The sequence below is a fragment of the Neovison vison genome, chromosome X, assembly GCF_020171115.1.
Source record: "Neovison vison isolate M4711 chromosome X, ASM_NN_V1, whole genome shotgun sequence".
NCBI classification, from domain to species: domain Eukaryota; kingdom Metazoa; phylum Chordata; class Mammalia; order Carnivora; family Mustelidae; genus Neogale; species Neogale vison.
The window spans coordinates 63,697,214-63,710,962 of record NC_058105.1 but is presented as its reverse complement, the minus strand read 5'-3'; positions in this window follow the sequence as shown (position 1 = coordinate 63,710,962).

The window sequence follows — 13,749 nt, the reverse complement described above, 5'->3', positions numbered from 1 at the left end:
GGTCACTGATTGCAGCCCTTGCTGGGCTCTATCAGGCATGGGCTGGTGCCAGCTGTGGCCACCCTGGGACTGTGGGCTCAGGTCCGCACCTGCGGCTGCCAGATCCTATGAATTGCCCCTTAAGTCCTTTTGTTCTTTTTGAGTGCTGTTAACCAGTCTCCAAGTTAATGCTGGTCCCCAAGCACTGGGCATTTTCATATTGGGATATTACTATCCAATGGGTCACTTCTGTATTTTAAATGTGTTTAATTCCAGTATTTCTTTTGTCTATAATGGAAGCCATTTTTAAGTGGAACATTTCATAGACATAACTATATATGATGAATAAGTATAGTAAGTCTAATAGTTACATCACCTTGCCACAAAATGGGACTAAAAATGGATGCTTATTGATGTTAGAAGTTATTCTTGTGATTTTTTTTTCTCCAGTGAGTTGTTTGTTAAGGAACTCTGTGGGGATCTTTGAAATATGACTAGTAGCTACAGTGATATCTCCTGAACATGCATAAATAAAAAAAAAGTATGCATCAGAAAAAATAAGGATTTGTAATAAATTCTGAAAAATTTACAAGGTGTTGAAAAGCATGAAATTTTCATAGTAGTCTTTTATTATGATAAGATTAAAAATTAAATGCAATATTTATTATTCATAGGAGTAACATATAAGGAAAAGATTAAATACATTATGGAAGGAAAAATGAAATCAAAATTAAGAAAATGAAAGTTTATCATATTTTCCCCCCTCAGGGCTTCAGCTTTAACAGTATATGAAAATCTTCCATAACAGTATTAGGAAGGATAATTCACCTCTAGGATATTAGAGCTGGAAGCAATCTCAGACATCACCTAATGTAAACCTTCATTTTACAGATGATAAAGTTGAGACCCAGAGAGGTGAAGTGCTCACAATTGTTTTAGCAGAACTGAGAACCAAACTCATTTCAGTTATCTTTCTGGTTTTCCATGTTTCTACACACATACTCAAATACACACAAACATATTTTTCTAATATAGTTCTATGCATTTATCTGTTTTTACAATAGCCTATTCCTTACTTTTACCATTGTGGGATTTTTCTTCTGATGTCTTTTCTGTCTGAACCAATAGCTATATCCAGTCCATTCCATTTCTTCTTCATGCTAGGGAGTAAAAGGGAAAGTAATTTCACTTACTAGGTGTTTATAACCATTGCTCTTCCAAACATGAACACTTCATCTGATAACAAAACTCGATACTATTATGTCAGAATACCTGTTTGACAATATAGTTTCAGTTAACTGAATGCCTGAGCTAGGGATTTCTGGGTGACTAAATTTTGGGGTTAACTGAGGTTTAAAAGAAAAAAAATTATATATATATATGAAAGTCTTTACAAATTGATGGAGACTCAGTTCTAGAAATTATATAGCTGAGTGACTTTTTTTTTTTTCCCAATTTATTTATTTTCAGAAAAACAGTATTCATTATTTTTTCACCACACCCAGTGCTCCATGCAAGCTGTGCCCTCTATAATACCCACCACCTGGTACCCCAACCTCCCACCCCCCCGCCACTTCAAACCCCTCAGACTGTTTTTCAGAGTCCATAGTCTCTCATGGTTCACCTCCCCTTCCAATTTACCCAAATTCCCTACTACTCTCTAACGCCCCTTGTCCTCCATGCTATTGGTTATGCTCCACAAATGAGTGACTTTAAGTTGATAAATTTTGGTCATACTTTTTGCCAACTGAGGATATTGCAAGACCAGCTAGAACATTATTTATCATTATCCAGGACTAGAGTAATAGTCCTATTACTAGGACTATGTAAAGAATACACAAAAGCTGAGTTTTATATGTACTATATCCCAGAAAAAAATCTGGAAATTTTATTTAAAAATTTTCAGTATCAAGTTGTTTCACTGTCACTTATTTGTTTTGCCTGAAATTGGAACACAGTTGAAAAATCTTATGCATTAGAGGTTTTTTCCAACTACTTTAGGCAGACAGCACTCAAGATAGATTTTTATTAATAACCATTTTAATGACTGCAAGATTTTAGGAGGACCATTTCATGTACACTTTTCTTTAGAAGATTTTGCTTTTTTGGTTATTTTGAAAGATAAGTATCTTCTATGCCTAAATATCTCCAAGTCAGACCTCTCCATCACTTCATTTCTACCTATATTATAACATTCCACTTTAGTCTTCTTTTACAGTTAATTTTATGTGTGTATATTTCTCACTGGATTTTGTTTTTAAATATGTTAATTTGGCACATATATTTTTACAAATTATTTTACATATATTATTTTTTAATCCTATTATTTAATAACTTGCCCACTTGCCAGAAAGTGCCAAAACTAGGCTTGAACCCAGGTTTTTTTTTCTAATTTCTACTACATAGCTCTTTTCACCAACCATGGTACCTTTTATCATACTGTGAACCACAGAGGCTGCATTTTAAATTTTATTTTATGTATTTCTCACTACCCTAAGAGGAATATTTGTACAAACAGTTTGTTTCACAAATAAATACTTACAAGCTTTTAATTTGATTGTTAGTGCTTTCATTCAAGAATAAAGGAAACTGGTAAAAAGTGAAGAAGCAATTATGTAACATAAGATAGTAACACCTTATCTGTGATTTTTAATAGAAACACTGAGATTTGACTTTGAAATATGTAATTGCTGAATATAATAATTTCCTCTATTTTAATTTCCTTTATTTTATTAAATTTTATTTTATTTTATTATTATTTTATTTTATTTTATTAAATCTACTACAACATGACTGTGGAAAGATTATACATATATATATATGTATATAATATATAATCTATATATATTATATATGCATATCAACATGTATATATTTAGATAAGTCTCATAAACCAAAAGCTACAATTGGTCCATATCATTATATGGTTTTCTCTTTATTATTGTTAGGTTTTAAATCTAAGCAATTATTTCAGTGATCCTTTAGAACTCACAGTCATGTTTGCTTTTAATCATATTAATATTCACTTATGTTAAAATATGCTTATTAATTGTTGCCTATGTATAAACACCTCATTAGAATCCAGTTTTGTAGAGGCCAGAAACCAAGTCCAAATTCCATCAAAACTGTGCTTCCTCGACAGTCACCATAAGCACAGATTCTTTAATCCATGCTCAAGAAAATCAAGGCAATAGCCCATCTAGATAATCTATCCAGCACCTTTGTCTTATGACGACTTGTTCTTCAACTATCCACTCCAGTCACCCACTTCCATAGATATAATCTACTCTTTGAAATAATTTAGAATTATTCCATTTCTGAAATATCAATTCCAATATCTCATTTTCTGAACCACAATCACCTTGTCATTCCAGTTTACTTTGATTTATTTAAAAATATTTTTTGAGGGGCGCCTGGGTGGCTCAGTGGGTTAAAGCCTCTGTCTTCAGCTCAGGTCATGATCCCAGGGTCCTGGGATCGAGCCCCGCATCAGGCTCTCTGTTCAGCAGGGAGCCTGCTTCCTCCTCTCTCTCTCTCTGCCTGTCTCTCTGCCTCCTTGTGATCTCTGTCTGTCAAATAAATAAATAAAATCTTTAAAAAATATATATTTTTGAGCACCTTCTTTTTTCAAAAAAAAATTATTTTTTTCAGTGTTCCAAAATTCAGTGTTTATGCACCACACCCAGTGCTCCATGAAATACCTGCCTTCCACAATACCCACCACCAGGCTCTCCCCAACCCCCCACACCCCTTCTCCAAACCCCTGTTTGTCTCTCAGATTCCACAGTCTCATGATTTGTCTCCCCATCCAGTTTTCCCCAACTCACTTCTCCTCTCCATCTCCCAAGGTGTTATGGAAGACACTGTGGCAGAGTGATTGAATAATAGCTACAATTGTCACAAGTGCTATGAAAAATGAGTACAAAATATAACCAAATCAATATGATTACAGGTTATAATGGTCCTGATGGAACACATCTTCAATTACTCAAATCTATTACTTCCTCTGTTGTCCCAAAGCCATTTCTTTAGACAAGTCTTATCCATGCTTGCCCCACTGCTACAACAGTCTCCTAACCTGGTTTCCTGCCTTAAGTCATATCACTCCTTCCTTCACAGTAATGCTTAAGTGATCTTTTAAAAATCTATAATGTGATTATGCCATATTTATGTTTAAAATAATTCAAATGGCTTCCCATACCTTTCAGATTAAAGTCAATTTTCTACATTTATCAGGTAAGCACTTCATATTCTGACTAATTCTATGGTCTCATCCCTTGTCCATGTTTCACAAGCACCTTATCTCAGTGTATGAACATAGGTTCCAAAACACATCTTCAGGTTTTTTTAAAAGATTTTTAAAAATATATTTAAGAGAGAGAGAGTGAGCAAGAGATAGAATACAAGCAGGGGTAAGAGGAGAGGCAGAGGGAGAAACAGACTCTCTGCTGAGCAGGGATTGCAATGTGGGGTCTAATCCCAGGACCCTGGGATCATGACCTGAGCTAAAGTCATATTCTTAACTGACTGAGCCACCCAGTTGTCCCCAGAATGCATCCTTAAGATCTTATAACATCATGCTTTGGTATATGTTTATTTTACCGCTTATGGTGCCTTTCACCCCTCCTTTATGAATCTCTAATCAACTTTTTATTGAGATATCATTGATATGTAAAAACATTATGTATATTTAAAGTGTAAAACTTAATGTTTTATTATGCATATGCCTTTTGAAATGTAACCACAATCAAGTTAATATCATATGTATCATCTCTGTATAGTTATTGTGTTGTGTGTGTGTGTGTGTGTGTGTGTGTGTGTGTCTTGCCTATTAGGAATAATACTACAATGAACTATCCGTTCAAGTCCACCATAAGCATCACAATTTTCAAGAACCCTTCCTGATTATTTCCTCTAGTCTGATCTTTATGTGCATTCCTTGTTTTCTTTTTTTTTTCATTTATTTATTTTCAGTATAACAGTATCATTATTTTTTCACCACACCCAGTGCTCCATGCAATCCGTGCCCTCTATAATACCCACCACCTGGTACCCCAAACTCCCACCCCCCCGCCACTTCAAACCCCTCAGATTGTTTTTCAGAGTCCATAGTCTCTCATGATTCACCTCCCCTTCCAATTTATCCCAACTCCCTTCTCTCTAACTCCCCATGTCCTCCATGCTTTTTGTTATGCTCCACAAATAAGTGAAACCATATGATAACTGACTCTCTGCTTGACTTTATTTCACTCAGCATAATCTCTTCCAATGCCGTCCATGTTGCTTACAAAAGTTGGGTATTCATCCTTTCTGATGGAGGCATAATACTCCATAGTGTATATGGACCACATCTTCCTTATCCATTCATCCGTTGAAGTGCATCTTGGTTCTTTCCACAGTTTGGTGACCGTGGCCATTGTTGCTATAAACATTGGGGTACAGATGGCCCTTCTTTTCACTACATCTGTATCTTTGGGGTAAATACCCAGGAGTGCAATGGTATGGTCATAAGGAGTTCTATTTTTAATTTCTTGAGGAATCTCCACACTGTTCTCCAGAGAGGCTGCACCAACTTGCATTCCCACCAACAGTATAAGAGGCTTCCCCTTTCTCCACATCCTCTCCAACACATGTTGTTTCCTGTCTTGCTAATTTTGGCCACTCTAACTGGTGTAAGGTGGTATCTCAATGTAGTTTTAATTTGAATCTCCCTGATGGCTAGTGATGATGACCATTTTTTCATGTGTCTGATAGTCATTTGTATGTCTTCATTGGAGAAGTCTCTGTTCTTATCCTCTGCCCATTTTTTGATAGGATTGTCTGTTTTGTGTGTGTTGAGTTTGAGGAGTTCATTATAGATCCTGGATATCAACCTTTTGTCTGTACTGTCATTTGCAAGTATCTTCTCCCATTCCGTGGGTTGCCTCTTTGTTTTCTTCACTGTTTCCTTTGCTTTGCAGAAGCTTTGGATTTTGATGAAGTCCCAAAAGTTCATCTTCGCTTTTGTTTCCTTTGCCTTTGGAGACATATCTTGAAAGAAGTTGCTGTGGCTGATATCAAAGAGATTACTGCCTATGTTCTCCTCTAGGATTCTGATGGATTCCTGTCTCACATTAAGGTCTTTTATCCATTTTGAGTTTATCTTTGTGTACGGTGTAAGAGAATGGTCAAGATTCATTCTTCTACATATAGCTGCCCAGTTTTCCCAGCACCATTTATTGAAGAGACTGTCTTTTTTCCACTGTATATTTTTTCCTGTTTTGTCGAAGATTATTTGAATAGAGTTGAGGGTCCATATCTGGGCTCTCTACTCTGTTCCACTGGTCTATGTGTCTGTTTTTATGCCAGTACCATGCTGTCTTGGTGATCACAGCTTTGTAGTAAAGCTTGAAATCAGGTAACGTGATGCCCCCAGTTTTATTTTTGTTTTTCAACATTTCCTTAGTGATTCGGGGTCTCTTCTGATTCCATATAAATTTTCGGGTTATTTGCTCCAGCTCTTTGAAGAATACCGGTGGACATTCCTTGTTTTCTTATGGAAACAGGAAATGTCTATTATATTACTTGCTCTATAGTTTTCTTTTTTAAATTACATCACTCCATACAGTAATTTTTTGATGTTCAAGTCCATTTATCTAAGTTGTGAATTTTATGAGGGCAAGGGCTTTGTCTTATTTGATATTGTGTCTTCAAGCCCTCATAAACAGTGGGTGTTTAAGAAATGTTCATGGGAATGCAGAGAGATAGAAAGAGAGAAATCAAGTGAAGAAGAGGGGAGTGGGAGGAAAGGAAAGAGAGGGAGGAAAAAAGTGTTTTGAAATGTAGGCAGAATAGAGATGAAGGCAGGGATGTGGAAAGGAAAGAAGGAAGGAAGGAAAGAAGGAAAGAAGGAAGGGAAGGAGGAAGAAAAGAGAGATAGATAGTAATTCCTGAGAAAGCATAGATGGTTATAATTCTCACTGAAAGATGAATGAGTAGAGTTCAAAGAGCACATTCTAAAACCCTTTAAAAAAAGTCACTTAAAGAGACAAGATAAAAATTTAATTACTTTATCAGTTATCACCAAGGTGCATAAAACTGTAAGGAGCTCTTGAAAGGAATATGAACATTGTTTACATCTGTTTCCTTGCTCCTTGTAGTGGTTTATTCTTTCACATGTGTACTGTTTCTGCAGTTTAAAAGTCGTCATTTGCTTGTCAATGAGCTTGTAGAACATAATCACACTCCTCAATTAGAACAGGCTTAAAAAAAGCAGTATTATCCTTTCTTTGTGTGGGCAAATTGTAATTTAATGCAAAAGACTCTCCTGTTTTACATTTTATGGACCTTCATTCATTCCTGCTTAGGAATTACAAATGGCTAAAAAAATGGCTTATAAATAAACACTTGGGAAGATTTTCAGATTGTTCTGCATTTACTTACAAAGCTGATACTTCCATCACTGGGTCACTTAAGTGGTTTTGAAAGATTGTATACAGGTTGATTTTACAATGTATTTGAAGTTTGTAATTCTGCTTAAATACACAAAGAAATAGGAAGGATTAACAAACTGCTGTTTGGAGGCCATGAGAAGACAGAGCTAAGGGCAATCAAGACAAGGCCTATGAGTAACATAAAATCAATTTGTCAAAAAGTAGAAAACTGTCAGTAAAAATAACATGTTATGGACCCTCAAGGCTTTCTGTTTATGCTTAGTGGAAGCTTAAAATAATTTGTGGTTTCTGATGCTTGATTTACTTTTCCACAAGCCTAATTAACACCAGATTAAGTTTACTGTCACTATAGTTTATTGCTGAGACTGACAAATACTTGTTGTTTGTCTCCTGAAAGACTATACTGACATGTTTAATAATACTGACAACAATATAGTATAGTCATACATGGAAATTTGTGGGATATTTTGATTATTTTTAGAAAATCAGATTTCTAATGAAAAAAAAAAAAAAGTCCCTGGAAACAATTCAGTCATCTCATGTTCTATCTGGGTGTGTCCTGTTTCAAGATGGGTTTCCTTTGTTTTAACAAGACTTAATGATGACTACTTCTTTGAATTTGCCACCAAGTGCCAGTAATTTCTTCTCTATAAAGAAAATATAAGAAAATTAAATTCAGGAATCTGTGTTTAGAACAATGTAGTGAGTAAGTGAATTGCGATACTGCCTACTGTGACTTTTTTAGATCTCAGTTTTCCTAACACCATAAAAGACTCCCTAATCCTACCTCTCAGATTATTTGTATGTATTACAATTCAAGGTCAAGTTGAAATCATGCTATTTAATTTGTTTCTCTTTGGATCTTGAAGTTATATGGAAAGTTCATGGGACACAGTAAAACAGAAAATCTTTGTTTACAAATGTGAACAAATTGGTGGCCAGATTTTTGTCTTGCTGCCTGAATCCTATCCCTTGACTTCAAAGAGAACTTTGTATATGTAGGAGAGTAAAGTTGGATAAGAAGTCAGTAAAAAAGACAGGATATGCTATCCATAGAATAAGGTATGGCATACCCCAGGAAAATAGAGTCAACTCTCAACAGTCATGCTTAATTGAGAGATGAGACATGAATAGCACAATCTAAAAAATAATTATTTCAAGCTATGGCTTATACACCCAAAAGAGATGCACAATCATTTCTGTCTTTCTGGTCCCTGATGGCTCAGTTTTTTCTAGTGGTTAAGGCTCGACAACTCCTCAAAGAACCACAATAGAAAGAAGTGTTATTTCCCTTTACTATGATTAATTCAACTAGTCAACTTATTATCTTAATTAATATAATTCATCCAAAATTTAATTTTTTTTCCTGTTTTTGTTTCCCAAATTCTTTTTCTGAGAAGTGTCAGAACATACAGACCTAATTCCCTCAGGTCTTTATACTTCAAATTTTCCAAGACACATCTTAGTTGACCAAGAAAATAATGACTAGAAGAAGTCTCTAAGGCCATTTGACTTACTCCCTCTCTGTGGTATATGTTGCCTAATCCAAAAATTGATATATAATAAGTTTACAGTCACCTTAATCACTTGTTTAGTATCTTGAAATGTCTCTCTGGGCTCCAAAATTCCATTTGAACTAAATTGCAATAATCCATTGATGGTATAGTTTAGGTTTATTTTCACAAAATATTTGGGAACTAATGTGTTGGAATAACAATAAAAATAAAATGGATAGATTGCTCTCTAAGAAAAGCTTAGGAGTTGATCCTAACCCACGGTATTACTGTATGTGGCCCTGGAAGAATAAATACACCGTACACTGTATAATATCACTGTTTGGCATATATACCACCTTCTTTACTACTTTACTTCTAGCTAGTACTTTTCTTCCTTTTAAAAATGTTTTTTGAACTATAACTACAGACATAAAAATGGACAGATATTAAGTTTACAAATCAATGAAAATTTACATGTGTGCACATGTGTAACCACCCAGACAAGGACAAAAAATATTTCAAGCACCCAGACTCCTTTATGTCTTCTCTTAGTCATTATCACCATATAACCATTGTTCAGACATGAATCAGCATAGATTAATTTATCTTAAAATGAATTTCATGTATATGGAATAATTTAGCATATATTTTTTGTGTCTAACTTTACTCATAATGATGTCTATGAAATTAATCCATATTGTTGCATATGTCATTAATTCATTATTTTTAATTATTTTCTTGATTGTGGTCAAGATCTTCTGGTAAATAGTATAAGTGACAACATTATTTCAATACATCATCTACCTGAACGTGGGCAACTTGACTTCAGAGTGTCAGTCATGCCCTGTTTAGCCCATTGTATCAATGCTACTGTTATCATAAAATAGACACAGTTTCAAAAAGAGATGTCTGTTTTATACTAGAAATAGCTAAGGGTTTTCTAACAAAAGACTGTCCACGAGAGACTGTGGACTCCAAGAAACAAACTGAGGGTTTTAGAGGGGAGGGTGGTGGAGGGATGGGTGAACCTGGTAGTGGGTATTAAGGAGGCTTTGTCCTCCATGATATTTGTTATGCTCCACAAATAAGTGAAACCATATGATAATTGACTCTCTTTGCTTGACTTATTTCACTCAAGGGGTGTTAGAGAGGAGAAGGGAGTTGGGGTAAATTGGAAGGGGAGGTGAATCATGAAAGACTCTGAAAAACAATCTGAGGGGTTTGAAGTGGTGGGGGGGGTGGGAGGATGGGGTACCAGGTGATGGGTATTATAGAGGGCACAGATTGCATGGAGCACTGGGTGTGGTGAAAAAATAATGAATACTGTTTTTCTGAAAATAAATTAATTAATTAAAAAAAAGGAGGGTTTGTATTGCATGAAGCACCGGGTGTTATATCTAAACAATAAATCTTGGAACTACATCAAAAACTAATGATGTATTGTATGGTAACTAACATAACACAACACAAATTTTAAAACAAATTTAAAAAAGAATATCTTATTTTGAGGTGATCTCAATTGTGTAATAATACTATTATTGATATGGTGGAGTAAGCAGTGTGTACTGAATTTCTGATGTTACAGTTTCAATTTTTCAATCAGCTTTCTAGGATATTGAAATTATGTCATATTTTAAAACTCTGCTTTGTCATTCTTTCTATGAAAATCTTATAATGAAGTAGTTAGTACATAACATCCTATCTGAATTATTAGGCAACATATTCTCAGTGGAAAATTCTGGAAGTCCTGAGATTTTGAATGGAAAGTACTGAACTCAGATTATTTCATAATTATTGTTATTTGCTGGGTGGCAGTATTAGCAACACCCTCAAACAATGATTGGTATATTTGGGGAAAGAATAACAAAGAAAACAACATTCATAAAGAAATAGTTGTTTTGCAGGCTGTGGAGCAGAGGAAAGACATAATAGACAAATACAATCATGTCTTCTCCAAAAGGTGTGGGCAGAGTTTGAATTTGAGGTCTTAATCAGATAGGTCCAAATGATTTGGTATTAAATTTAACCCACAATATGGAAGATTTTTATTAATTTGTACAAAATATAATGATATTAAAAGGTTTATTTTTCTTATTTCCTATAATTCTAGCACAGTTTCTGATGCATAGGCATAAATTAATTCTCAATAATTATTGATTGAATTCAAATTACCTTTGAATTCTGTCCATAATTCCTATAAAAGAGCAAGTGCTATGTTTCATACTCTCTCAGGGGAAGGGCCACTAGCCATGTGAACAAATTAACAAAAAAATAATTTGGAATAACAATGACATTATTGAATAAAATGGATCTATGTCATTTTTTTGAAAAGCCCATGTTCATATATGTATTTCCCTTTCAGTTCCCAACTCAGCTTTGCTCCAAGACTTTTGATTTCTGATTTACTTGGAACTAATTACAAATCCTCAGTATCAATATTTTTTACCAATATTTTGTATTATTTGAGAAAACTGACTTCTTGATTACGGTTAAAACTGAAGCCGAAGACTTTATAAATTAATACATCATTTCAATACACTCAGAATATACATAGAAAATGGAAAACATTGCATTAGAATTTCAAAGGCTCTTGTTAGGCCTACCATACAAGCACACTATTATTATCACTTGAGACAAACTCAAAAGTGATGTGGCTTTTCTAGTTAAAAACTATCTGCTAGTTGTGTATTCAGTTGTAAAATACAGTATCAAATACCAGACATTATTCATGAAATTAATAGAGTGCTATGAATTGAACAGAGAGAAAGAGTCATTATTCTGGTCCATTGAGTGTGTAACATGGACAATGGTTCTTTTTTCATATATCCTTCAGTTACAGTGCACTTAGAAACCCCACAGTTTTATTTGTCCTCTTTTGATTTAAATGATTTGTAAGTTCATTTTCAAATAATATATTTTCTAGGGGGAGCTTTCCCTGAAATCTCTGAATAAGCTACAACTTCTGGCCATTAACATTATGGGGATAATCAACATTACTTGTGGATTACATGATGTGAATTCTAACAATTCTTGGAGTATGTTTGAATGGATTTGATGAGAATGATTTCTCAAAGTAACACTTTGCTTTGAATAATGTACACCTCCAAAATATCAAAACACCTGTGCAAATTTCCACAGTAGAGATATAGCTAATATGTCTAAAAAATGCATATGTATGAGTCATGCCTTTCCTGTGTACTTTTTTAAAAAAAAATATTTTCAGAAAAACGGTATTCATTATTTTTTCACCACACCCAGTGCTCCATGCAATCCATGCCCTCTATAATACCCACCACCCTGTGTACTTTAAAATTTTTTTTTAAATTTCTTTGCAGCCTAACAGTATTCATTGTATTTGTACCACACCCAGTGCTTCATGTAATCCATGCCCTCTCCAATACCCACCACCTGGTTCCCCCAACCTCCCACCCCCTGCCCCTTCAAAACCCACAGATTGTTTTTCAGAGTCCATAGTCTCTCATGGTTCACATCCTTTTCCAATTTCCCTCAACTCCCTTCCCCTCTCCATCTCCCCTTGTCCTCCATGCTATTTGTTATGTTCATGCTCCACAAATAATTGGAACCATAGGATAATTGACTCTCTCTGCTTGACTTATTTCACTCAGCATAATTTCTTCCAGTCCCATCCATGTTGCTACAAAAGTTGGGTATTCGTCCTTTCTGATGGAGGCATAATACTCCATAGTGTATATGGACCACATCTTCCTTATCCATTCATCCGTTGAAGGGCATCATGGTTCTTTCCACAGTTTGGCGACCATGGCCATTGCTGCCATTAACATTGGGGTACAGATGGGCCTTCCTATCACTACATCTGTATCTTTGGGGTAAATACCCAGTAGTGCAATTGCAGGGTCATAGGGAAGCTCTATTTTTAATTTCTTGAGAAATCTCCACATTGTCCTCCAAAGTGGCTGCACCAAATTGCATTCCCACCAACAGTATAAAAGGGTTCCCCTTTCTTCACATCCTTTCCAACACACTATGTTTCCTCTCTTGCTAATTTTGGCCATTCTAACTGGTGTAAGGTGGTATCTCAATGTGGTTTTAATTTGAATCTCCCTGAAGTCTAGTGATGAACATTTTTTCATGTGTCTGATAGCCCTTTCTTTGTCTTCATTGGAGAAGTATCTGTTCATATCTTCTGCCCATTTTTTTATATGACTGTCTGTTTTGTGTGTGTTGAGTTGGAGGAGTTCTTTATAGATCCTGGATATCAATCTTTTGTCTGTACTGTCATTTGCAAATATCTTCTCCCATTCCATGGGTTGCCTCTTTGTTTTGTTGACTATTTCCTTTGCTGTGCAGAAACTTCGGATTTTGATGAAGTCCCAAAAGTTCATTTTTGCTTTTGTTTCCTTTGCCTTTGGAGACATATCTTGAAAGAGGTTGCTGTGGCTGATATCGAAGAGGTTACTGCCTATGTTCTCCTCTAGGACTCTGATGGATTCCTGTCTCACGTTGAGGTCTTTTATCCATTTTGAGTTGATCTTTGTGTACGGTGTAAGAGAATGGTCGAGTTTCATTCTTCTACATATAGCTGTCCAGTTTTCCCAGCACCATTTATTGAAGAGACTTTTTTCACTGTATATTTTTTCCTGTTTTGTCGAAGATTACTTGACCATAGAGTTGAGGATCCATATCTGGGCTCTCTACTCTGTTCCACTGGTCTATGTGTCTGTTTTTATGCCAGTACCATGCTGTCTTGGTGATCACAGCTTTGTAGTAAAGCTTGAAATCAGGTGATTTCAGGTGATCCCGCCAGTTTCATTTTTGTTTTTCATCATTTCCTTAGTGATTTGGGGTCTCTTGTGATTCCA